The sequence below is a fragment of the Phyllobates terribilis genome, unplaced genomic scaffold, assembly GCF_046119375.1.
Source record: "Phyllobates terribilis strain yellow unplaced genomic scaffold, ASM4611937v1 Scaffold_7000__1_contigs__length_40592, whole genome shotgun sequence".
Taxonomy (NCBI): Eukaryota; Metazoa; Chordata; class Amphibia; order Anura; family Dendrobatidae; genus Phyllobates; species Phyllobates terribilis.
The window spans coordinates 18,636-40,593 of record NW_027369741.1 but is presented as its reverse complement, the minus strand read 5'-3'; the positions used below and the strand labels follow the sequence as shown (position 1 = coordinate 40,593).

General features: G+C 45.0%; 16 non-coding genes and 1 pseudogene across 16 annotated transcripts; all 17 read right to left on the bottom strand.

The window, feature by feature from the left end:
• Window positions 1–181, bottom strand: LOC141251400 (U2 spliceosomal RNA; annotated as a pseudogene; the record flags this gene model as incomplete).
• Window positions 182–1,296: 1,115 nt separating this feature from the next.
• LOC141251398 (U2 spliceosomal RNA) lies at window positions 1,297–1,487 on the bottom strand. Its single transcript, XR_012313142.1, has one exon. It is a non-coding gene; the product is annotated as a U2 spliceosomal RNA (small nuclear RNA).
• A 1,115-nt stretch (window positions 1,488–2,602) lies between these two features.
• On the bottom strand, window positions 2,603–2,793 carry LOC141251397 (U2 spliceosomal RNA). The gene has a single exon (XR_012313141.1). It is a non-coding gene; the product is annotated as a U2 spliceosomal RNA (small nuclear RNA).
• A 1,115-nt stretch (window positions 2,794–3,908) lies between these two features.
• LOC141251396 (U2 spliceosomal RNA) lies at window positions 3,909–4,099 on the bottom strand. The gene has a single exon (XR_012313140.1). It is a non-coding gene; the product is annotated as a U2 spliceosomal RNA (small nuclear RNA).
• A 1,115-nt stretch (window positions 4,100–5,214) lies between these two features.
• LOC141251395 (U2 spliceosomal RNA) lies at window positions 5,215–5,405 on the bottom strand. The gene has a single exon (XR_012313139.1). It is a non-coding gene; the product is annotated as a U2 spliceosomal RNA (small nuclear RNA).
• A 1,115-nt stretch (window positions 5,406–6,520) lies between these two features.
• LOC141251393 (U2 spliceosomal RNA) lies at window positions 6,521–6,711 on the bottom strand. The gene has a single exon (XR_012313137.1). It is a non-coding gene; the product is annotated as a U2 spliceosomal RNA (small nuclear RNA).
• A 1,115-nt stretch (window positions 6,712–7,826) lies between these two features.
• On the bottom strand, window positions 7,827–8,017 carry LOC141251392 (U2 spliceosomal RNA). The gene has a single exon (XR_012313136.1). It is a non-coding gene; the product is annotated as a U2 spliceosomal RNA (small nuclear RNA).
• A 1,115-nt stretch (window positions 8,018–9,132) lies between these two features.
• LOC141251391 (U2 spliceosomal RNA) lies at window positions 9,133–9,323 on the bottom strand. The gene has a single exon (XR_012313135.1). It is a non-coding gene; the product is annotated as a U2 spliceosomal RNA (small nuclear RNA).
• Window positions 9,324–10,438: 1,115 nt separating this feature from the next.
• Window positions 10,439–10,629, bottom strand: LOC141251390 (U2 spliceosomal RNA). Its single transcript, XR_012313134.1, has one exon. It is a non-coding gene; the product is annotated as a U2 spliceosomal RNA (small nuclear RNA).
• Window positions 10,630–11,744: 1,115 nt separating this feature from the next.
• LOC141251389 (U2 spliceosomal RNA) lies at window positions 11,745–11,935 on the bottom strand. Its single transcript, XR_012313133.1, has one exon. It is a non-coding gene; the product is annotated as a U2 spliceosomal RNA (small nuclear RNA).
• A 1,115-nt stretch (window positions 11,936–13,050) lies between these two features.
• LOC141251388 (U2 spliceosomal RNA) lies at window positions 13,051–13,241 on the bottom strand. Its single transcript, XR_012313132.1, has one exon. It is a non-coding gene; the product is annotated as a U2 spliceosomal RNA (small nuclear RNA).
• Window positions 13,242–14,356: 1,115 nt separating this feature from the next.
• On the bottom strand, window positions 14,357–14,547 carry LOC141251387 (U2 spliceosomal RNA). Its single transcript, XR_012313131.1, has one exon. It is a non-coding gene; the product is annotated as a U2 spliceosomal RNA (small nuclear RNA).
• Window positions 14,548–15,662: 1,115 nt separating this feature from the next.
• LOC141251386 (U2 spliceosomal RNA) lies at window positions 15,663–15,853 on the bottom strand. The gene has a single exon (XR_012313130.1). It is a non-coding gene; the product is annotated as a U2 spliceosomal RNA (small nuclear RNA).
• A 1,115-nt stretch (window positions 15,854–16,968) lies between these two features.
• On the bottom strand, window positions 16,969–17,159 carry LOC141251384 (U2 spliceosomal RNA). Its single transcript, XR_012313129.1, has one exon. It is a non-coding gene; the product is annotated as a U2 spliceosomal RNA (small nuclear RNA).
• A 1,115-nt stretch (window positions 17,160–18,274) lies between these two features.
• LOC141251383 (U2 spliceosomal RNA) lies at window positions 18,275–18,465 on the bottom strand. The gene has a single exon (XR_012313128.1). It is a non-coding gene; the product is annotated as a U2 spliceosomal RNA (small nuclear RNA).
• A 1,115-nt stretch (window positions 18,466–19,580) lies between these two features.
• On the bottom strand, window positions 19,581–19,771 carry LOC141251381 (U2 spliceosomal RNA). Its single transcript, XR_012313126.1, has one exon. It is a non-coding gene; the product is annotated as a U2 spliceosomal RNA (small nuclear RNA).
• Window positions 19,772–20,886: 1,115 nt separating this feature from the next.
• On the bottom strand, window positions 20,887–21,077 carry LOC141251380 (U2 spliceosomal RNA). Its single transcript, XR_012313125.1, has one exon. It is a non-coding gene; the product is annotated as a U2 spliceosomal RNA (small nuclear RNA).
• Window positions 21,078–21,958: the final 881 nt, after the last annotated feature.

Sequence of the window (21,958 nt, the reverse complement as noted above, 5' to 3'; positions counted from 1 at the left end):
CCGGTCCTGGAGATACTGCAATACCAGGTCAATGCGTGGAGTGGACAGAGCAAGCTCTTTTTCCATCTCCCTGTTCTAAAAATCCATTTAATATATGGTCCCCAGATAGGGGACGTATCAGATATTAAACTGATAAGAACAGATACTACACTTGATCTTAGCCAAAAGGCCGAGAAGCGATAACCAGAATTGGTTTCAAACTACGGAGCCACCCAAGGATCCTGAAAAGTCCATTTGTGGAGATGAGCTCCTGGACTCCCGTTAAGAAGACATGTTGTCAACCTCTAGATCCCTTACATGCCTGCACTTTTCGGCTTGCTGCTGCTGCAATCCACGCGTTTTAGATCTGCATAACTCCACCTCTTTAAACACAGCACCTTCACCCCCTGCTGTTCCCACCCGCCTCAACACCGTTGGAAGGGAGGAGAACCAATTAAGGCGGGGGGTGGGGTGGAACGAGCAGCTGTCTACCCTTAGCAGGAGGGCTCCTGATTACATACCTCTCCTGCTGCTGCTGCTGCTGGCTGTCCAGCAGCAGACTGAAGGTGGCTGCTGCTGTGCACAGGTATATAAAGGCTCAGAGCCTATTATGACACGCGCAGCCAGCGTTCCATTGCCACATTCCATCTACTGCAGGCAGGATACCTGGCTGGCTGAATGTCGCTGAGAAGCTCACAGAGACCGCCATAAGCAACAGTTTAACAGAATGCCACAGACTAATCAACCAAACTTTTTGGGTTGGGTTCTCTTTTATAGTCTGCAGGCATTAAATGAAAGAAGTCAGTGTTCCAGCAGAAGGAGACAACGTTTCAGAAAAGGCATTGTAGCAAACCAAAAAAGAAATTTTAAGCGCAGCAGAGTAACCAGCGCACATACCTGTTAGCTCAGGTGAGTTTAAAAGGCTGCTGTTGATAACAAGGGCATTTGCTAAATAGATGGTGTGTGTGCAACAATATACTGAAAGGTCAATTATATTGTGCAGCTTATCTCACCACCTGTAGTTATTTAGGTGAAAGCTCCAAAATGCTTGCCTAATATGTCTGTTTATCCAAAAGGAAGTAAAAAGGGAGAGCTAGAAAGATAGCATTGCATCACATTACATGGCAATGCAATGCACAGTTGCTGAAGATGAACCAAAATGAGCTTGTAATCTGGCTTCTGCAACTTTGAACATGAAAAATCCAATGAGGAGAAGAAAAGCAAAGCCAAAGAGTCCATCCCAAAATCCGACAAACAAGCAAAATGAACAAAAAACATTGAATTCAATTCTTTCTGATTTTAGAAACTGCATTAAAGAAGGGGTGCACCGGTCCTGGAGATACTGCAATACCAGGTCAATGCGTGGAGTGGACAGAGCAAGCTCTTTTTCCATCTCCCTGTTCTAAAAATCCATTTAATATATGGTCCCCAGATAGGGGACGTATCAGATATTAAACTGATAAGAACAGATACTACACTTGATCTTAGCCAAAAGGCCGAGAAGCGATAACCAGAATTGGTTTCAAACTACGGAGCCACCCAAGGATCCTGAAAAGTCCATTTGTGGAGATGAGCTCCTGGACTCCCGTTAAGAAGACATGTTGTCAACCTCTAGATCCCTTACATGCCTGCACTTTTCGGCTTGCTGCTGCTGCAATCCACGCGTTTTAGATCTGCATAACTCCACCTCTTTAAACACAGCACCTTCACCCCCTGCTGTTCCCACCCGCCTCAACACCGTTGGAAGGGAGGAGAACCAATTAAGGCGGGGGGTGGGGTGGAACGAGCAGCTGTCTACCCTTAGCAGGAGGGCTCCTGATTACATACCTCTCCTGCTGCTGCTGCTGCTGGCTGTCCAGCAGCAGACTGAAGGTGGCTGCTGCTGTGCACAGGTATATAAAGGCTCAGAGCCTATTATGACACGCGCAGCCAGCGTTCCATTGCCACATTCCATCTACTGCAGGCAGGATACCTGGCTGGCTGAATGTCGCTGAGAAGCTCACAGAGACCGCCATAAGCAACAGTTTAACAGAATGCCACAGACTAATCAACCAAACTTTTTGGGTTGGGTTCTCTTTTATAGTCTGCAGGCATTAAATGAAAGAAGTCAGTGTTCCAGCAGAAGGAGACAACGTTTCAGAAAAGGCATTGTAGCAAACCAAAAAAGAAATTTTAAGCGCAGCAGAGTAACCAGCGCACATACCTGTTAGCTCAGGTGAGTTTAAAAGGCTGCTGTTGATAACAAGGGCATTTGCTAAATAGATGGTGTGTGTGCAACAATATACTGAAAGGTCAATTATATTGTGCAGCTTATCTCACCACCTGTAGTTATTTAGGTGAAAGCTCCAAAATGCTTGCCTAATATGTCTGTTTATCCAAAAGGAAGTAAAAAGGGAGAGCTAGAAAGATAGCATTGCATCACATTACATGGCAATGCAATGCACAGTTGCTGAAGATGAACCAAAATGAGCTTGTAATCTGGCTTCTGCAACTTTGAACATGAAAAATCCAATGAGGAGAAGAAAAGCAAAGCCAAAGAGTCCATCCCAAAATCCGACAAACAAGCAAAATGAACAAAAAACATTGAATTCAATTCTTTCTGATTTTAGAAACTGCATTAAAGAAGGGGTGCACCGGTCCTGGAGATACTGCAATACCAGGTCAATGCGTGGAGTGGACAGAGCAAGCTCTTTTTCCATCTCCCTGTTCTAAAAATCCATTTAATATATGGTCCCCAGATAGGGGACGTATCAGATATTAAACTGATAAGAACAGATACTACACTTGATCTTAGCCAAAAGGCCGAGAAGCGATAACCAGAATTGGTTTCAAACTACGGAGCCACCCAAGGATCCTGAAAAGTCCATTTGTGGAGATGAGCTCCTGGACTCCCGTTAAGAAGACATGTTGTCAACCTCTAGATCCCTTACATGCCTGCACTTTTCGGCTTGCTGCTGCTGCAATCCACGCGTTTTAGATCTGCATAACTCCACCTCTTTAAACACAGCACCTTCACCCCCTGCTGTTCCCACCCGCCTCAACACCGTTGGAAGGGAGGAGAACCAATTAAGGCGGGGGGTGGGGTGGAACGAGCAGCTGTCTACCCTTAGCAGGAGGGCTCCTGATTACATACCTCTCCTGCTGCTGCTGCTGCTGGCTGTCCAGCAGCAGACTGAAGGTGGCTGCTGCTGTGCACAGGTATATAAAGGCTCAGAGCCTATTATGACACGCGCAGCCAGCGTTCCATTGCCACATTCCATCTACTGCAGGCAGGATACCTGGCTGGCTGAATGTCGCTGAGAAGCTCACAGAGACCGCCATAAGCAACAGTTTAACAGAATGCCACAGACTAATCAACCAAACTTTTTGGGTTGGGTTCTCTTTTATAGTCTGCAGGCATTAAATGAAAGAAGTCAGTGTTCCAGCAGAAGGAGACAACGTTTCAGAAAAGGCATTGTAGCAAACCAAAAAAGAAATTTTAAGCGCAGCAGAGTAACCAGCGCACATACCTGTTAGCTCAGGTGAGTTTAAAAGGCTGCTGTTGATAACAAGGGCATTTGCTAAATAGATGGTGTGTGTGCAACAATATACTGAAAGGTCAATTATATTGTGCAGCTTATCTCACCACCTGTAGTTATTTAGGTGAAAGCTCCAAAATGCTTGCCTAATATGTCTGTTTATCCAAAAGGAAGTAAAAAGGGAGAGCTAGAAAGATAGCATTGCATCACATTACATGGCAATGCAATGCACAGTTGCTGAAGATGAACCAAAATGAGCTTGTAATCTGGCTTCTGCAACTTTGAACATGAAAAATCCAATGAGGAGAAGAAAAGCAAAGCCAAAGAGTCCATCCCAAAATCCGACAAACAAGCAAAATGAACAAAAAACATTGAATTCAATTCTTTCTGATTTTAGAAACTGCATTAAAGAAGGGGTGCACCGGTCCTGGAGATACTGCAATACCAGGTCAATGCGTGGAGTGGACAGAGCAAGCTCTTTTTCCATCTCCCTGTTCTAAAAATCCATTTAATATATGGTCCCCAGATAGGGGACGTATCAGATATTAAACTGATAAGAACAGATACTACACTTGATCTTAGCCAAAAGGCCGAGAAGCGATAACCAGAATTGGTTTCAAACTACGGAGCCACCCAAGGATCCTGAAAAGTCCATTTGTGGAGATGAGCTCCTGGACTCCCGTTAAGAAGACATGTTGTCAACCTCTAGATCCCTTACATGCCTGCACTTTTCGGCTTGCTGCTGCTGCAATCCACGCGTTTTAGATCTGCATAACTCCACCTCTTTAAACACAGCACCTTCACCCCCTGCTGTTCCCACCCGCCTCAACACCGTTGGAAGGGAGGAGAACCAATTAAGGCGGGGGGTGGGGTGGAACGAGCAGCTGTCTACCCTTAGCAGGAGGGCTCCTGATTACATACCTCTCCTGCTGCTGCTGCTGCTGGCTGTCCAGCAGCAGACTGAAGGTGGCTGCTGCTGTGCACAGGTATATAAAGGCTCAGAGCCTATTATGACACGCGCAGCCAGCGTTCCATTGCCACATTCCATCTACTGCAGGCAGGATACCTGGCTGGCTGAATGTCGCTGAGAAGCTCACAGAGACCGCCATAAGCAACAGTTTAACAGAATGCCACAGACTAATCAACCAAACTTTTTGGGTTGGGTTCTCTTTTATAGTCTGCAGGCATTAAATGAAAGAAGTCAGTGTTCCAGCAGAAGGAGACAACGTTTCAGAAAAGGCATTGTAGCAAACCAAAAAAGAAATTTTAAGCGCAGCAGAGTAACCAGCGCACATACCTGTTAGCTCAGGTGAGTTTAAAAGGCTGCTGTTGATAACAAGGGCATTTGCTAAATAGATGGTGTGTGTGCAACAATATACTGAAAGGTCAATTATATTGTGCAGCTTATCTCACCACCTGTAGTTATTTAGGTGAAAGCTCCAAAATGCTTGCCTAATATGTCTGTTTATCCAAAAGGAAGTAAAAAGGGAGAGCTAGAAAGATAGCATTGCATCACATTACATGGCAATGCAATGCACAGTTGCTGAAGATGAACCAAAATGAGCTTGTAATCTGGCTTCTGCAACTTTGAACATGAAAAATCCAATGAGGAGAAGAAAAGCAAAGCCAAAGAGTCCATCCCAAAATCCGACAAACAAGCAAAATGAACAAAAAACATTGAATTCAATTCTTTCTGATTTTAGAAACTGCTTTAAAGAAGGGGTGCACCGGTCCTGGAGATACTGCAATACCAGGTCAATGCGTGGAGTGGACAGAGCAAGCTCTTTTTCCATCTCCCTGTTCTAAAAATCCATTTAATATATGGTCCCCAGATAGGGGACGTATCAGATATTAAACTGATAAGAACAGATACTACACTTGATCTTAGCCAAAAGGCCGAGAAGCGATAACCAGAATTGGTTTCAAACTACGGAGCCACCCAAGGATCCTGAAAAGTCCATTTGTGGAGATGAGCTCCTGGACTCCCGTTAAGAAGACATGTTGTCAACCTCTAGATCCCTTACATGCCTGCACTTTTCGGCTTGCTGCTGCTGCAATCCACGCGTTTTAGATCTGCATAACTCCACCTCTTTAAACACAGCACCTTCACCCCCTGCTGTTCCCACCCGCCTCAACACCGTTGGAAGGGAGGAGAACCAATTAAGGCGGGGGGTGGGGTGGAACGAGCAGCTGTCTACCCTTAGCAGGAGGGCTCCTGATTACATACCTCTCCTGCTGCTGCTGCTGCTGGCTGTCCAGCAGCAGACTGAAGGTGGCTGCTGCTGTGCACAGGTATATAAAGGCTCAGAGCCTATTATGACACGCGCAGCCAGCGTTCCATTGCCACATTCCATCTACTGCAGGCAGGATACCTGGCTGGCTGAATGTCGCTGAGAAGCTCACAGAGACCGCCATAAGCAACAGTTTAACAGAATGCCACAGACTAATCAACCAAACTTTTTGGGTTGGGTTCTCTTTTATAGTCTGCAGGCATTAAATGAAAGAAGTCAGTGTTCCAGCAGAAGGAGACAACGTTTCAGAAAAGGCATTGTAGCAAACCAAAAAAGAAATTTTAAGCGCAGCAGAGTAACCAGCGCACATACCTGTTAGCTCAGGTGAGTTTAAAAGGCTGCTGTTGATAACAAGGGCATTTGCTAAATAGATGGTGTGTGTGCAACAATATACTGAAAGGTCAATTATATTGTGCAGCTTATCTCACCACCTGTAGTTATTTAGGTGAAAGCTCCAAAATGCTTGCCTAATATGTCTGTTTATCCAAAAGGAAGTAAAAAGGGAGAGCTAGAAAGATAGCATTGCATCACATTACATGGCAATGCAATGCACAGTTGCTGAAGATGAACCAAAATGAGCTTGTAATCTGGCTTCTGCAACTTTGAACATGAAAAATCCAATGAGGAGAAGAAAAGCAAAGCCAAAGAGTCCATCCCAAAATCCGACAAACAAGCAAAATGAACAAAAAACATTGAATTCAATTCTTTCTGATTTTAGAAACTGCATTAAAGAAGGGGTGCACCGGTCCTGGAGATACTGCAATACCAGGTCAATGCGTGGAGTGGACAGAGCAAGCTCTTTTTCCATCTCCCTGTTCTAAAAATCCATTTAATATATGGTCCCCAGATAGGGGACGTATCAGATATTAAACTGATAAGAACAGATACTACACTTGATCTTAGCCAAAAGGCCGAGAAGCGATAACCAGAATTGGTTTCAAACTACGGAGCCACCCAAGGATCCTGAAAAGTCCATTTGTGGAGATGAGCTCCTGGACTCCCGTTAAGAAGACATGTTGTCAACCTCTAGATCCCTTACATGCCTGCACTTTTCGGCTTGCTGCTGCTGCAATCCACGCGTTTTAGATCTGCATAACTCCACCTCTTTAAACACAGCACCTTCACCCCCTGCTGTTCCCACCCGCCTCAACACCGTTGGAAGGGAGGAGAACCAATTAAGGCGGGGGGTGGGGTGGAACGAGCAGCTGTCTACCCTTAGCAGGAGGGCTCCTGATTACATACCTCTCCTGCTGCTGCTGCTGCTGGCTGTCCAGCAGCAGACTGAAGGTGGCTGCTGCTGTGCACAGGTATATAAAGGCTCAGAGCCTATTATGACACGCGCAGCCAGCGTTCCATTGCCACATTCCATCTACTGCAGGCAGGATACCTGGCTGGCTGAATGTCGCTGAGAAGCTCACAGAGACCGCCATAAGCAACAGTTTAACAGAATGCCACAGACTAATCAACCAAACTTTTTGGGTTGGGTTCTCTTTTATAGTCTGCAGGCATTAAATGAAAGAAGTCAGTGTTCCAGCAGAAGGAGACAACGTTTCAGAAAAGGCATTGTAGCAAACCAAAAAAGAAATTTTAAGCGCAGCAGAGTAACCAGCGCACATACCTGTTAGCTCAGGTGAGTTTAAAAGGCTGCTGTTGATAACAAGGGCATTTGCTAAATAGATGGTGTGTGTGCAACAATATACTGAAAGGTCAATTATATTGTGCAGCTTATCTCACCACCTGTAGTTATTTAGGTGAAAGCTCCAAAATGCTTGCCTAATATGTCTGTTTATCCAAAAGGAAGTAAAAAGGGAGAGCTAGAAAGATAGCATTGCATCACATTACATGGCAATGCAATGCACAGTTGCTGAAGATGAACCAAAATGAGCTTGTAATCTGGCTTCTGCAACTTTGAACATGAAAAATCCAATGAGGAGAAGAAAAGCAAAGCCAAAGAGTCCATCCCAAAATCCGACAAACAAGCAAAATGAACAAAAAACATTGAATTCAATTCTTTCTGATTTTAGAAACTGCATTAAAGAAGGGGTGCACCGGTCCTGGAGATACTGCAATACCAGGTCAATGCGTGGAGTGGACAGAGCAAGCTCTTTTTCCATCTCCCTGTTCTAAAAATCCATTTAATATATGGTCCCCAGATAGGGGACGTATCAGATATTAAACTGATAAGAACAGATACTACACTTGATCTTAGCCAAAAGGCCGAGAAGCGATAACCAGAATTGGTTTCAAACTACGGAGCCACCCAAGGATCCTGAAAAGTCCATTTGTGGAGATGAGCTCCTGGACTCCCGTTAAGAAGACATGTTGTCAACCTCTAGATCCCTTACATGCCTGCACTTTTCGGCTTGCTGCTGCTGCAATCCACGCGTTTTAGATCTGCATAACTCCACCTCTTTAAACACAGCACCTTCACCCCCTGCTGTTCCCACCCGCCTCAACACCGTTGGAAGGGAGGAGAACCAATTAAGGCGGGGGGTGGGGTGGAACGAGCAGCTGTCTACCCTTAGCAGGAGGGCTCCTGATTACATACCTCTCCTGCTGCTGCTGCTGCTGGCTGTCCAGCAGCAGACTGAAGGTGGCTGCTGCTGTGCACAGGTATATAAAGGCTCAGAGCCTATTATGACACGCGCAGCCAGCGTTCCATTGCCACATTCCATCTACTGCAGGCAGGATACCTGGCTGGCTGAATGTCGCTGAGAAGCTCACAGAGACCGCCATAAGCAACAGTTTAACAGAATGCCACAGACTAATCAACCAAACTTTTTGGGTTGGGTTCTCTTTTATAGTCTGCAGGCATTAAATGAAAGAAGTCAGTGTTCCAGCAGAAGGAGACAACGTTTCAGAAAAGGCATTGTAGCAAACCAAAAAAGAAATTTTAAGCGCAGCAGAGTAACCAGCGCACATACCTGTTAGCTCAGGTGAGTTTAAAAGGCTGCTGTTGATAACAAGGGCATTTGCTAAATAGATGGTGTGTGTGCAACAATATACTGAAAGGTCAATTATATTGTGCAGCTTATCTCACCACCTGTAGTTATTTAGGTGAAAGCTCCAAAATGCTTGCCTAATATGTCTGTTTATCCAAAAGGAAGTAAAAAGGGAGAGCTAGAAAGATAGCATTGCATCACATTACATGGCAATGCAATGCACAGTTGCTGAAGATGAACCAAAATGAGCTTGTAATCTGGCTTCTGCAACTTTGAACATGAAAAATCCAATGAGGAGAAGAAAAGCAAAGCCAAAGAGTCCATCCCAAAATCCGACAAACAAGCAAAATGAACAAAAAACATTGAATTCAATTCTTTCTGATTTTAGAAACTGCATTAAAGAAGGGGTGCACCGGTCCTGGAGATACTGCAATACCAGGTCAATGCGTGGAGTGGACAGAGCAAGCTCTTTTTCCATCTCCCTGTTCTAAAAATCCATTTAATATATGGTCCCCAGATAGGGGACGTATCAGATATTAAACTGATAAGAACAGATACTACACTTGATCTTAGCCAAAAGGCCGAGAAGCGATAACCAGAATTGGTTTCAAACTACGGAGCCACCCAAGGATCCTGAAAAGTCCATTTGTGGAGATGAGCTCCTGGACTCCCGTTAAGAAGACATGTTGTCAACCTCTAGATCCCTTACATGCCTGCACTTTTCGGCTTGCTGCTGCTGCAATCCACGCGTTTTAGATCTGCATAACTCCACCTCTTTAAACACAGCACCTTCACCCCCTGCTGTTCCCACCCGCCTCAACACCGTTGGAAGGGAGGAGAACCAATTAAGGCGGGGGGTGGGGTGGAACGAGCAGCTGTCTACCCTTAGCAGGAGGGCTCCTGATTACATACCTCTCCTGCTGCTGCTGCTGCTGGCTGTCCAGCAGCAGACTGAAGGTGGCTGCTGCTGTGCACAGGTATATAAAGGCTCAGAGCCTATTATGACACGCGCAGCCAGCGTTCCATTGCCACATTCCATCTACTGCAGGCAGGATACCTGGCTGGCTGAATGTCGCTGAGAAGCTCACAGAGACCGCCATAAGCAACAGTTTAACAGAATGCCACAGACTAATCAACCAAACTTTTTGGGTTGGGTTCTCTTTTATAGTCTGCAGGCATTAAATGAAAGAAGTCAGTGTTCCAGCAGAAGGAGACAACGTTTCAGAAAAGGCATTGTAGCAAACCAAAAAAGAAATTTTAAGCGCAGCAGAGTAACCAGCGCACATACCTGTTAGCTCAGGTGAGTTTAAAAGGCTGCTGTTGATAACAAGGGCATTTGCTAAATAGATGGTGTGTGTGCAACAATATACTGAAAGGTCAATTATATTGTGCAGCTTATCTCACCACCTGTAGTTATTTAGGTGAAAGCTCCAAAATGCTTGCCTAATATGTCTGTTTATCCAAAAGGAAGTAAAAAGGGAGAGCTAGAAAGATAGCATTGCATCACATTACATGGCAATGCAATGCACAGTTGCTGAAGATGAACCAAAATGAGCTTGTAATCTGGCTTCTGCAACTTTGAACATGAAAAATCCAATGAGGAGAAGAAAAGCAAAGCCAAAGAGTCCATCCCAAAATCCGACAAACAAGCAAAATGAACAAAAAACATTGAATTCAATTCTTTCTGATTTTAGAAACTGCATTAAAGAAGGGGTGCACCGGTCCTGGAGATACTGCAATACCAGGTCAATGCGTGGAGTGGACAGAGCAAGCTCTTTTTCCATCTCCCTGTTCTAAAAATCCATTTAATATATGGTCCCCAGATAGGGGACGTATCAGATATTAAACTGATAAGAACAGATACTACACTTGATCTTAGCCAAAAGGCCGAGAAGCGATAACCAGAATTGGTTTCAAACTACGGAGCCACCCAAGGATCCTGAAAAGTCCATTTGTGGAGATGAGCTCCTGGACTCCCGTTAAGAAGACATGTTGTCAACCTCTAGATCCCTTACATGCCTGCACTTTTCGGCTTGCTGCTGCTGCAATCCACGCGTTTTAGATCTGCATAACTCCACCTCTTTAAACACAGCACCTTCACCCCCTGCTGTTCCCACCCGCCTCAACACCGTTGGAAGGGAGGAGAACCAATTAAGGCGGGGGGTGGGGTGGAACGAGCAGCTGTCTACCCTTAGCAGGAGGGCTCCTGATTACATACCTCTCCTGCTGCTGCTGCTGCTGGCTGTCCAGCAGCAGACTGAAGGTGGCTGCTGCTGTGCACAGGTATATAAAGGCTCAGAGCCTATTATGACACGCGCAGCCAGCGTTCCATTGCCACATTCCATCTACTGCAGGCAGGATACCTGGCTGGCTGAATGTCGCTGAGAAGCTCACAGAGACCGCCATAAGCAACAGTTTAACAGAATGCCACAGACTAATCAACCAAACTTTTTGGGTTGGGTTCTCTTTTATAGTCTGCAGGCATTAAATGAAAGAAGTCAGTGTTCCAGCAGAAGGAGACAACGTTTCAGAAAAGGCATTGTAGCAAACCAAAAAAGAAATTTTAAGCGCAGCAGAGTAACCAGCGCACATACCTGTTAGCTCAGGTGAGTTTAAAAGGCTGCTGTTGATAACAAGGGCATTTGCTAAATAGATGGTGTGTGTGCAACAATATACTGAAAGGTCAATTATATTGTGCAGCTTATCTCACCACCTGTAGTTATTTAGGTGAAAGCTCCAAAATGCTTGCCTAATATGTCTGTTTATCCAAAAGGAAGTAAAAAGGGAGAGCTAGAAAGATAGCATTGCATCACATTACATGGCAATGCAATGCACAGTTGCTGAAGATGAACCAAAATGAGCTTGTAATCTGGCTTCTGCAACTTTGAACATGAAAAATCCAATGAGGAGAAGAAAAGCAAAGCCAAAGAGTCCATCCCAAAATCCGACAAACAAGCAAAATGAACAAAAAACATTGAATTCAATTCTTTCTGATTTTAGAAACTGCATTAAAGAAGGGGTGCACCGGTCCTGGAGATACTGCAATACCAGGTCAATGCGTGGAGTGGACAGAGCAAGCTCTTTTTCCATCTCCCTGTTCTAAAAATCCATTTAATATATGGTCCCCAGATAGGGGACGTATCAGATATTAAACTGATAAGAACAGATACTACACTTGATCTTAGCCAAAAGGCCGAGAAGCGATAACCAGAATTGGTTTCAAACTACGGAGCCACCCAAGGATCCTGAAAAGTCCATTTGTGGAGATGAGCTCCTGGACTCCCGTTAAGAAGACATGTTGTCAACCTCTAGATCCCTTACATGCCTGCACTTTTCGGCTTGCTGCTGCTGCAATCCACGCGTTTTAGATCTGCATAACTCCACCTCTTTAAACACAGCACCTTCACCCCCTGCTGTTCCCACCCGCCTCAACACCGTTGGAAGGGAGGAGAACCAATTAAGGCGGGGGGTGGGGTGGAACGAGCAGCTGTCTACCCTTAGCAGGAGGGCTCCTGATTACATACCTCTCCTGCTGCTGCTGCTGCTGGCTGTCCAGCAGCAGACTGAAGGTGGCTGCTGCTGTGCACAGGTATATAAAGGCTCAGAGCCTATTATGACACGCGCAGCCAGCGTTCCATTGCCACATTCCATCTACTGCAGGCAGGATACCTGGCTGGCTGAATGTCGCTGAGAAGCTCACAGAGACCGCCATAAGCAACAGTTTAACAGAATGCCACAGACTAATCAACCAAACTTTTTGGGTTGGGTTCTCTTTTATAGTCTGCAGGCATTAAATGAAAGAAGTCAGTGTTCCAGCAGAAGGAGACAACGTTTCAGAAAAGGCATTGTAGCAAACCAAAAAAGAAATTTTAAGCGCAGCAGAGTAACCAGCGCACATACCTGTTAGCTCAGGTGAGTTTAAAAGGCTGCTGTTGATAACAAGGGCATTTGCTAAATAGATGGTGTGTGTGCAACAATATACTGAAAGGTCAATTATATTGTGCAGCTTATCTCACCACCTGTAGTTATTTAGGTGAAAGCTCCAAAATGCTTGCCTAATATGTCTGTTTATCCAAAAGGAAGTAAAAAGGGAGAGCTAGAAAGATAGCATTGCATCACATTACATGGCAATGCAATGCACAGTTGCTGAAGATGAACCAAAATGAGCTTGTAATCTGGCTTCTGCAACTTTGAACATGAAAAATCCAATGAGGAGAAGAAAAGCAAAGCCAAAGAGTCCATCCCAAAATCCGACAAACAAGCAAAATGAACAAAAAACATTGAATTCAATTCTTTCTGATTTTAGAAACTGCATTAAAGAAGGGGTGCACCGGTCCTGGAGATACTGCAATACCAGGTCAATGCGTGGAGTGGACAGAGCAAGCTCTTTTTCCATCTCCCTGTTCTAAAAATCCATTTAATATATGGTCCCCAGATAGGGGACGTATCAGATATTAAACTGATAAGAACAGATACTACACTTGATCTTAGCCAAAAGGCCGAGAAGCGATAACCAGAATTGGTTTCAAACTACGGAGCCACCCAAGGATCCTGAAAAGTCCATTTGTGGAGATGAGCTCCTGGACTCCCGTTAAGAAGACATGTTGTCAACCTCTAGATCCCTTACATGCCTGCACTTTTCGGCTTGCTGCTGCTGCAATCCACGCGTTTTAGATCTGCATAACTCCACCTCTTTAAACACAGCACCTTCACCCCCTGCTGTTCCCACCCGCCTCAACACCGTTGGAAGGGAGGAGAACCAATTAAGGCGGGGGGTGGGGTGGAACGAGCAGCTGTCTACCCTTAGCAGGAGGGCTCCTGATTACATACCTCTCCTGCTGCTGCTGCTGCTGGCTGTCCAGCAGCAGACTGAAGGTGGCTGCTGCTGTGCACAGGTATATAAAGGCTCAGAGCCTATTATGACACGCGCAGCCAGCGTTCCATTGCCACATTCCATCTACTGCAGGCAGGATACCTGGCTGGCTGAATGTCGCTGAGAAGCTCACAGAGACCGCCATAAGCAACAGTTTAACAGAATGCCACAGACTAATCAACCAAACTTTTTGGGTTGGGTTCTCTTTTATAGTCTGCAGGCATTAAATGAAAGAAGTCAGTGTTCCAGCAGAAGGAGACAACGTTTCAGAAAAGGCATTGTAGCAAACCAAAAAAGAAATTTTAAGCGCAGCAGAGTAACCAGCGCACATACCTGTTAGCTCAGGTGAGTTTAAAAGGCTGCTGTTGATAACAAGGGCATTTGCTAAATAGATGGTGTGTGTGCAACAATATACTGAAAGGTCAATTATATTGTGCAGCTTATCTCACCACCTGTAGTTATTTAGGTGAAAGCTCCAAAATGCTTGCCTAATATGTCTGTTTATCCAAAAGGAAGTAAAAAGGGAGAGCTAGAAAGATAGCATTGCATCACATTACATGGCAATGCAATGCACAGTTGCTGAAGATGAACCAAAATGAGCTTGTAATCTGGCTTCTGCAACTTTGAACATGAAAAATCCAATGAGGAGAAGAAAAGCAAAGCCAAAGAGTCCATCCCAAAATCCGACAAACAAGCAAAATGAACAAAAAACATTGAATTCAATTCTTTCTGATTTTAGAAACTGCATTAAAGAAGGGGTGCACCGGTCCTGGAGATACTGCAATACCAGGTCAATGCGTGGAGTGGACAGAGCAAGCTCTTTTTCCATCTCCCTGTTCTAAAAATCCATTTAATATATGGTCCCCAGATAGGGGACGTATCAGATATTAAACTGATAAGAACAGATACTACACTTGATCTTAGCCAAAAGGCCGAGAAGCGATAACCAGAATTGGTTTCAAACTACGGAGCCACCCAAGGATCCTGAAAAGTCCATTTGTGGAGATGAGCTCCTGGACTCCCGTTAAGAAGACATGTTGTCAACCTCTAGATCCCTTACATGCCTGCACTTTTCGGCTTGCTGCTGCTGCAATCCACGCGTTTTAGATCTGCATAACTCCACCTCTTTAAACACAGCACCTTCACCCCCTGCTGTTCCCACCCGCCTCAACACCGTTGGAAGGGAGGAGAACCAATTAAGGCGGGGGGTGGGGTGGAACGAGCAGCTGTCTACCCTTAGCAGGAGGGCTCCTGATTACATACCTCTCCTGCTGCTGCTGCTGCTGGCTGTCCAGCAGCAGACTGAAGGTGGCTGCTGCTGTGCACAGGTATATAAAGGCTCAGAGCCTATTATGACACGCGCAGCCAGCGTTCCATTGCCACATTCCATCTACTGCAGGCAGGATACCTGGCTGGCTGAATGTCGCTGAGAAGCTCACAGAGACCGCCATAAGCAACAGTTTAACAGAATGCCACAGACTAATCAACCAAACTTTTTGGGTTGGGTTCTCTTTTATAGTCTGCAGGCATTAAATGAAAGAAGTCAGTGTTCCAGCAGAAGGAGACAACGTTTCAGAAAAGGCATTGTAGCAAACCAAAAAAGAAATTTTAAGCGCAGCAGAGTAACCAGCGCACATACCTGTTAGCTCAGGTGAGTTTAAAAGGCTGCTGTTGATAACAAGGGCATTTGCTAAATAGATGGTGTGTGTGCAACAATATACTGAAAGGTCAATTATATTGTGCAGCTTATCTCACCACCTGTAGTTATTTAGGTGAAAGCTCCAAAATGCTTGCCTAATATGTCTGTTTATCCAAAAGGAAGTAAAAAGGGAGAGCTAGAAAGATAGCATTGCATCACATTACATGGCAATGCAATGCACAGTTGCTGAAGATGAACCAAAATGAGCTTGTAATCTGGCTTCTGCAACTTTGAACATGAAAAATCCAATGAGGAGAAGAAAAGCAAAGCCAAAGAGTCCATCCCAAAATCCGACAAACAAGCAAAATGAACAAAAAACATTGAATTCAATTCTTTCTGATTTTAGAAACTGCATTAAAGAAGGGGTGCACCGGTCCTGGAGATACTGCAATACCAGGTCAATGCGTGGAGTGGACAGAGCAAGCTCTTTTTCCATCTCCCTGTTCTAAAAATCCATTTAATATATGGTCCCCAGATAGGGGACGTATCAGATATTAAACTGATAAGAACAGATACTACACTTGATCTTAGCCAAAAGGCCGAGAAGCGATAACCAGAATTGGTTTCAAACTACGGAGCCACCCAAGGATCCTGAAAAGTCCATTTGTGGAGATGAGCTCCTGGACTCCCGTTAAGAAGACATGTTGTCAACCTCTAGATCCCTTACATGCCTGCACTTTTCGGCTTGCTGCTGCTGCAATCCACGCGTTTTAGATCTGCATAACTCCACCTCTTTAAACACAGCACCTTCACCCCCTGCTGTTCCCACCCGCCTCAACACCGTTGGAAGGGAGGAGAACCAATTAAGGCGGGGGGTGGGGTGGAACGAGCAGCTGTCTACCCTTAGCAGGAGGGCTCCTGATTACATACCTCTCCTGCTGCTGCTGCTGCTGGCTGTCCAGCAGCAGACTGAAGGTGGCTGCTGCTGTGCACAGGTATATAAAGGCTCAGAGCCTATTATGACACGCGCAGCCAGCGTTCCATTGCCACATTCCATCTACTGCAGGCAGGATACCTGGCTGGCTGAATGTCGCTGAGAAGCTCACAGAGACCGCCATAAGCAACAGTTTAACAGAATGCCACAGACTAATCAACCAAACTTTTTGGGTTGGGTTCTCTTTTATAGTCTGCAGGCATTAAATGAAAGAAGTCAGTGTTCCAGCAGAAGGAGACAACGTTTCAGAAAAGGCATTGTAGCAAACCAAAAAAGAAATTTTAAGCGCAGCAGAGTAACCAGCGCACATACCTGTTAGCTCAGGTGAGTTTAAAAGGCTGCTGTTGATAACAAGGGCATTTGCTAAATAGATGGTGTGTGTGCAACAATATACTGAAAGGTCAATTATATTGTGCAGCTTATCTCACCACCTGTAGTTATTTAGGTGAAAGCTCCAAAATGCTTGCCTAATATGTCTGTTTATCCAAAAGGAAGTAAAAAGGGAGAGCTAGAAAGATAGCATTGCATCACATTACATGGCAATGCAATGCACAGTTGCTGAAGATGAACCAAAATGAGCTTGTAATCTGGCTTCTGCAACTTTGAACATGAAAAATCCAATGAGGAGAAGAAAAGCAAAGCCAAAGAGTCCATCCCAAAATCCGACAAACAAGCAAAATGAACAAAAAACATTGAATTCAATTCTTTCTGATTTTAGAAACTGCATTAAAGAAGGGGTGCACCGGTCCTGGAGATACTGCAATACCAGGTCAATGCGTGGAGTGGACAGAGCAAGCTCTTTTTCCATCTCCCTGTTCTAAAAATCCATTTAATATATGGTCCCCAGATAGGGGACGTATCAGATATTAAACTGATAAGAACAGATACTACACTTGATCTTAGCCAAAAGGCCGAGAAGCGATAACCAGAATTGGTTTCAAACTACGGAGCCACCCAAGGATCCTGAAAAGTCCATTTGTGGAGATGAGCTCCTGGACTCCCGTTAAGAAGACATGTTGTCAACCTCTAGATCCCTTACATGCCTGCACTTTTCGGCTTGCTGCTGCTGCAATCCACGCGTTTTAGATCTGCATAACTCCACCTCTTTAAACACAGCACCTTCACCCCCTGCTGTTCCCACCCGCCTCAACACCGTTGGAAGGGAGGAGAACCAATTAAGGCGGGGGGTGGGGTGGAACGAGCAGCTGTCTACCCTTAGCAGGAGGGCTCCTGATTACATACCTCTCCTGCTGCTGCTGCTGCTGGCTGTCCAGCAGCAGACTGAAGGTGGCTGCTGCTGTGCACAGGTATATAAAGGCTCAGAGCCTATTATGACACGCGCAGCCAGCGTTCCATTGCCACATTCCATCTACTGCAGGCAGGATACCTGGCTGGCTGAATGTCGCTGAGAAGCTCACAGAGACCGCCATAAGCAACAGTTTAACAGAATGCCACAGACTAATCAACCAAACTTTTTGGGTTGGGTTCTCTTTTATAGTCTGCAGGCATTAAATGAAAGAAGTCAGTGTTCCAGCAGAAGGAGACAACGTTTCAGAAAAGGCATTGTAGCAAACCAAAAAAGAAATTTTAAGCGCAGCAGAGTAACCAGCGCACATACCTGTTAGCTCAGGTGAGTTTAAAAGGCTGCTGTTGATAACAAGGGCATTTGCTAAATAGATGGTGTGTGTGCAACAATATACTGAAAGGTCAATTATATTGTGCAGCTTATCTCACCACCTGTAGTTATTTAGGTGAAAGCTCCAAAATGCTTGCCTAATATGTCTGTTTATCCAAAAGGAAGTAAAAAGGGAGAGCTAGAAAGATAGCATTGCATCACATTACATGGCAATGCAATGCACAGTTGCTGAAGATGAACCAAAATGAGCTTGTAATCTGGCTTCTGCAACTTTGAACATGAAAAATCCAATGAGGAGAAGAAAAGCAAAGCCAAAGAGTCCATCCCAAAATCCGACAAACAAGCAAAATGAACAAAAAACATTGAATTCAATTCTTTCTGATTTTAGAAACTGCATTAAAGAAGGGGTGCACCGGTCCTGGAGATACTGCAATACCAGGTCAATGCGTGGAGTGGACAGAGCAAGCTCTTTTTCCATCTCCCTGTTCTAAAAATCCATTTAATATATGGTCCCCAGATAGGGGACGTATCAGATATTAAACTGATAAGAACAGATACTACACTTGATCTTAGCCAAAAGGCCGAGAAGCGATAACCAGAATTGGTTTCAAACTACGGAGCCACCCAAGGTTCCTGAAAAGTCCATTTGTGGAGATGAGCTCCTGGACTCCCGTTAAGAAGACATGTTGTCAACCTCTAGATCCCTTACATGCCTGCACTTTTCGGCTTGCTGCTGCTGCAATCCACGCGTTTTAGATCTGCATAACTCCACCTCTTTAAACACAGCACCTTCACCCCCTGCTGTTCCCACCCGCCTCAACACCGTTGGAAGGGAGGAGAACCAATTAAGGCGGGGGGTGGGGTGGAACGAGCAGCTGTCTACCCTTAGCAGGAGGGCTCCTGATTACATACCTCTCCTGCTGCTGCTGCTGCTGGCTGTCCAGCAGCAGACTGAAGGTGGCTGCTGCTGTGCACAGGTATATAAAGGCTCAGAGCCTATTATGACACGCGCAGCCAGCGTTCCATTGCCACATTCCATCTACTGCAGGCAGGATACCTGGCTGGCTGAATGTCGCTGAGAAGCTCACAGAGACCGCCATAAGCAACAGTTTAACAGAATGCCACAGACTAATCAACCAAACTTTTTGGGTTGGGTTCTCTTTTATAGTCTGCAGGCATTAAATGAAAGAAGTCAGTGTTCCAGCAGAAGGAGACAACGTTTCAGAAAAGGCATTGTAGCAAACCAAAAAAGAAATTTTAAGCGCAGCAGAGTAACCAGCGCACATACCTGTTAGCTCAGGTGAGTTTAAAAGGCTGCTGTTGATAACAAGGGCATTTGCTAAATAGATGGTGTGTGTGCAACAATATACTGAAAGGTCAATTATATTGTGCAGCTTATCTCACCACCTGTAGTTATTTAGGTGAAAGCTCCAAAATGCTTGCCTAATATGTCTGTTTATCCAAAAGGAAGTAAAAAGGGAGAGCTAGAAAGATAGCATTGCATCACATTACATGGCAATGCAATGCACAGTTGCTGAAGATGAACCAAAATGAGCTTGTAATCTGGCTTCTGCAACTTTGAACATGAAAAATCCAATGAGGAGAAGAAAAGCAAAGCCAAAGAGTCCATCCCAAAATCCGACAAACAAGCAAAATGAACAAAAAACATTGAATTCAATTCTTTCTGATTTTAGAAACTGCATTAAAGAAGGGGTGCACCGGTCCTGGAGATACTGCAATACCAGGTCAATGCGTGGAGTGGACAGAGCAAGCTCTTTTTCCATCTCCCTGTTCTAAAAATCCATTTAATATATGGTCCCCAGATAGGGGACGTATCAGATATTAAACTGATAAGAACAGATACTACACTTGATCTTAGCCAAAAGGCCGAGAAGCGATAACCAGAATTGGTTTCAAACTACGGAGCCACCCAAGGATCCTGAAAAGTCCATTTGTGGAGATGAGCTCCTGGACTCCCGTTAAGAAGACATGTTGTCAACCTCTAGATCCCTTACATGCCTGCACTTTTCGGCTTGCTGCTGCTGCAATCCACGCGTTTTAGATCTGCATAACTCCACCTCTTTAAACACAGCACCTTCACCCCCTGCTGTTCCCACCCGCCTCAACACCGTTGGAAGGGAGGAGAACCAATTAAGGCGGGGGGTGGGGTGGAACGAGCAGCTGTCTACCCTTAGCAGGAGGGCTCCTGATTACATACCTCTCCTGCTGCTGCTGCTGCTGGCTGTCCAGCAGCAGACTGAAGGTGGCTGCTGCTGTGCACAGGTATATAAAGGCTCAGAGCCTATTATGACACGCGCAGCCAGCGTTCCATTGCCACATTCCATCTACTGCAGGCAGGATACCTGGCTGGCTGAATGTCGCTGAGAAGCTCACAGAGACCGCCATAAGCAACAGTTTAACAGAATGCCACAGACTAATCAACCAAACTTTTTGGGTTGGGTTCTCTTTTATAGTCTGCAGGCATTAAATGAAAGAAGTCAGTGTTCCAGCAGAAGGAGACAACGTTTCAGAAAAGGCATTGTAGCAAACCAAAAAAGAAATTTTAAGCGCAGCAGAGTAACCAGCGCACATACCTGTTAGCTCAGGTGAGTTTAAAAGGCTGCTGTTGATAACAAGGGCATTTGCTAAATAGATGGTGTGTGTGCAACAATATACTGAAAGGTCAATTATATTGTGCAGCTTATCTCACCACCTGTAGTTATTTAGGTGAAAGCTCCAAAATGCTTGCCTAATATGTCTGTTTATCCAAAAGGAAGTAAAAAGGGAGAGCTAGAAAGATAGCATTGCATCACATTACATGGCAATGCAATGCACAGTTGCTGAAAATGAACCAAAATGAGCTTGTAATCTGGCTTCTGCAACTTTGAACATGAAAAATCCAATGAGGAGAAGAAAAGCAAAGCCAAAGAGTCCATCCCAAAATCCGACAAACAAGCAAAATGAACAAAAAACATTGAATTCAATTCTTTCTGATTTTAGAAACTGCATTAAAGAAGGGGTGCACCGGTCCTGGAGATACTGCAATACCAGGTCAATGCGTGGAGTGGACAGAGCAAGCTCTTTTTCCATCTCCCTGTTCTAAAAATCCATTTAATATATGGTCCCCAGATAGGGGACGTATCAGATATTAAACTGATAAGAACAGATACTACACTTGATCTTAGCCAAAAGGCCGAGAAGCGATAACCAGAATTGGTTTCAAACTACGGAGCCACCCAAGGTTCCTGAAAAGTCCATTTGTGGAGATGAGCTCCTGGACTCCCGTTAAGAAGACATGTTGTCAACCTCTAGATCCCTTACATGCCTGCACTTTTCGGCTTGCTGCTGCTGCAATCCACGCGTTTTAGATCTGCATAACTCCACCTCTTTAAACACAGCACCTTCACCCCCTGCTGTTCCCACCCGCCTCAACACCGTTGGAAGGGAGGAGAACCAATTAAGGCGGGGGGTGGGGTGGAACGAGCAGCTGTCTACCCTTAGCAGGAGGGCTCCTGATTACATACCTCTCCTGCTGCTGCTGCTGCTGGCTGTCCAGCAGCAGACTGAAGGTGGCTGCTGCTGTGCACAGGTATATAAAGGCTCAGAGCCTATTATGACACGCGCAGCCAGCGTTCCATTGCCACATTCCATCTACTGCAGGCAGGATACCTGGCTGGCTGAATGTCGCTGAGAAGCTCACAGAGACCGCCATAAGCAACAGTTTAACAGAATGCCACAGACTAATCAACCAAACTTTTTGGGTTGGGTTCTCTTTTATAGTCTGCAGGCATTAAATGAAAGAAGTCAGTGTTCCAGCAGAAGGAGACAACGTTTCAGAAAAGGCATTGTAGCAAACCAAAAAAGAAATTTTAAGCGCAGCAGAGTAACCAGCGCACATACCTGTTAGCTCAGGTGAGTTTAAAAGGCTGCTGTTGATAACAAGGGCATTTGCTAAATAGATGGTGTGTGTGCAACAATATACTGAAAGGTCAATTATATTGTGCAGCTTATCTCACCACCTGTAGTTATTTAGGTGAAAGCTCCAAAATGCTTGCCTAATATGTCTGTTTATCCAAAAGGAAGTAA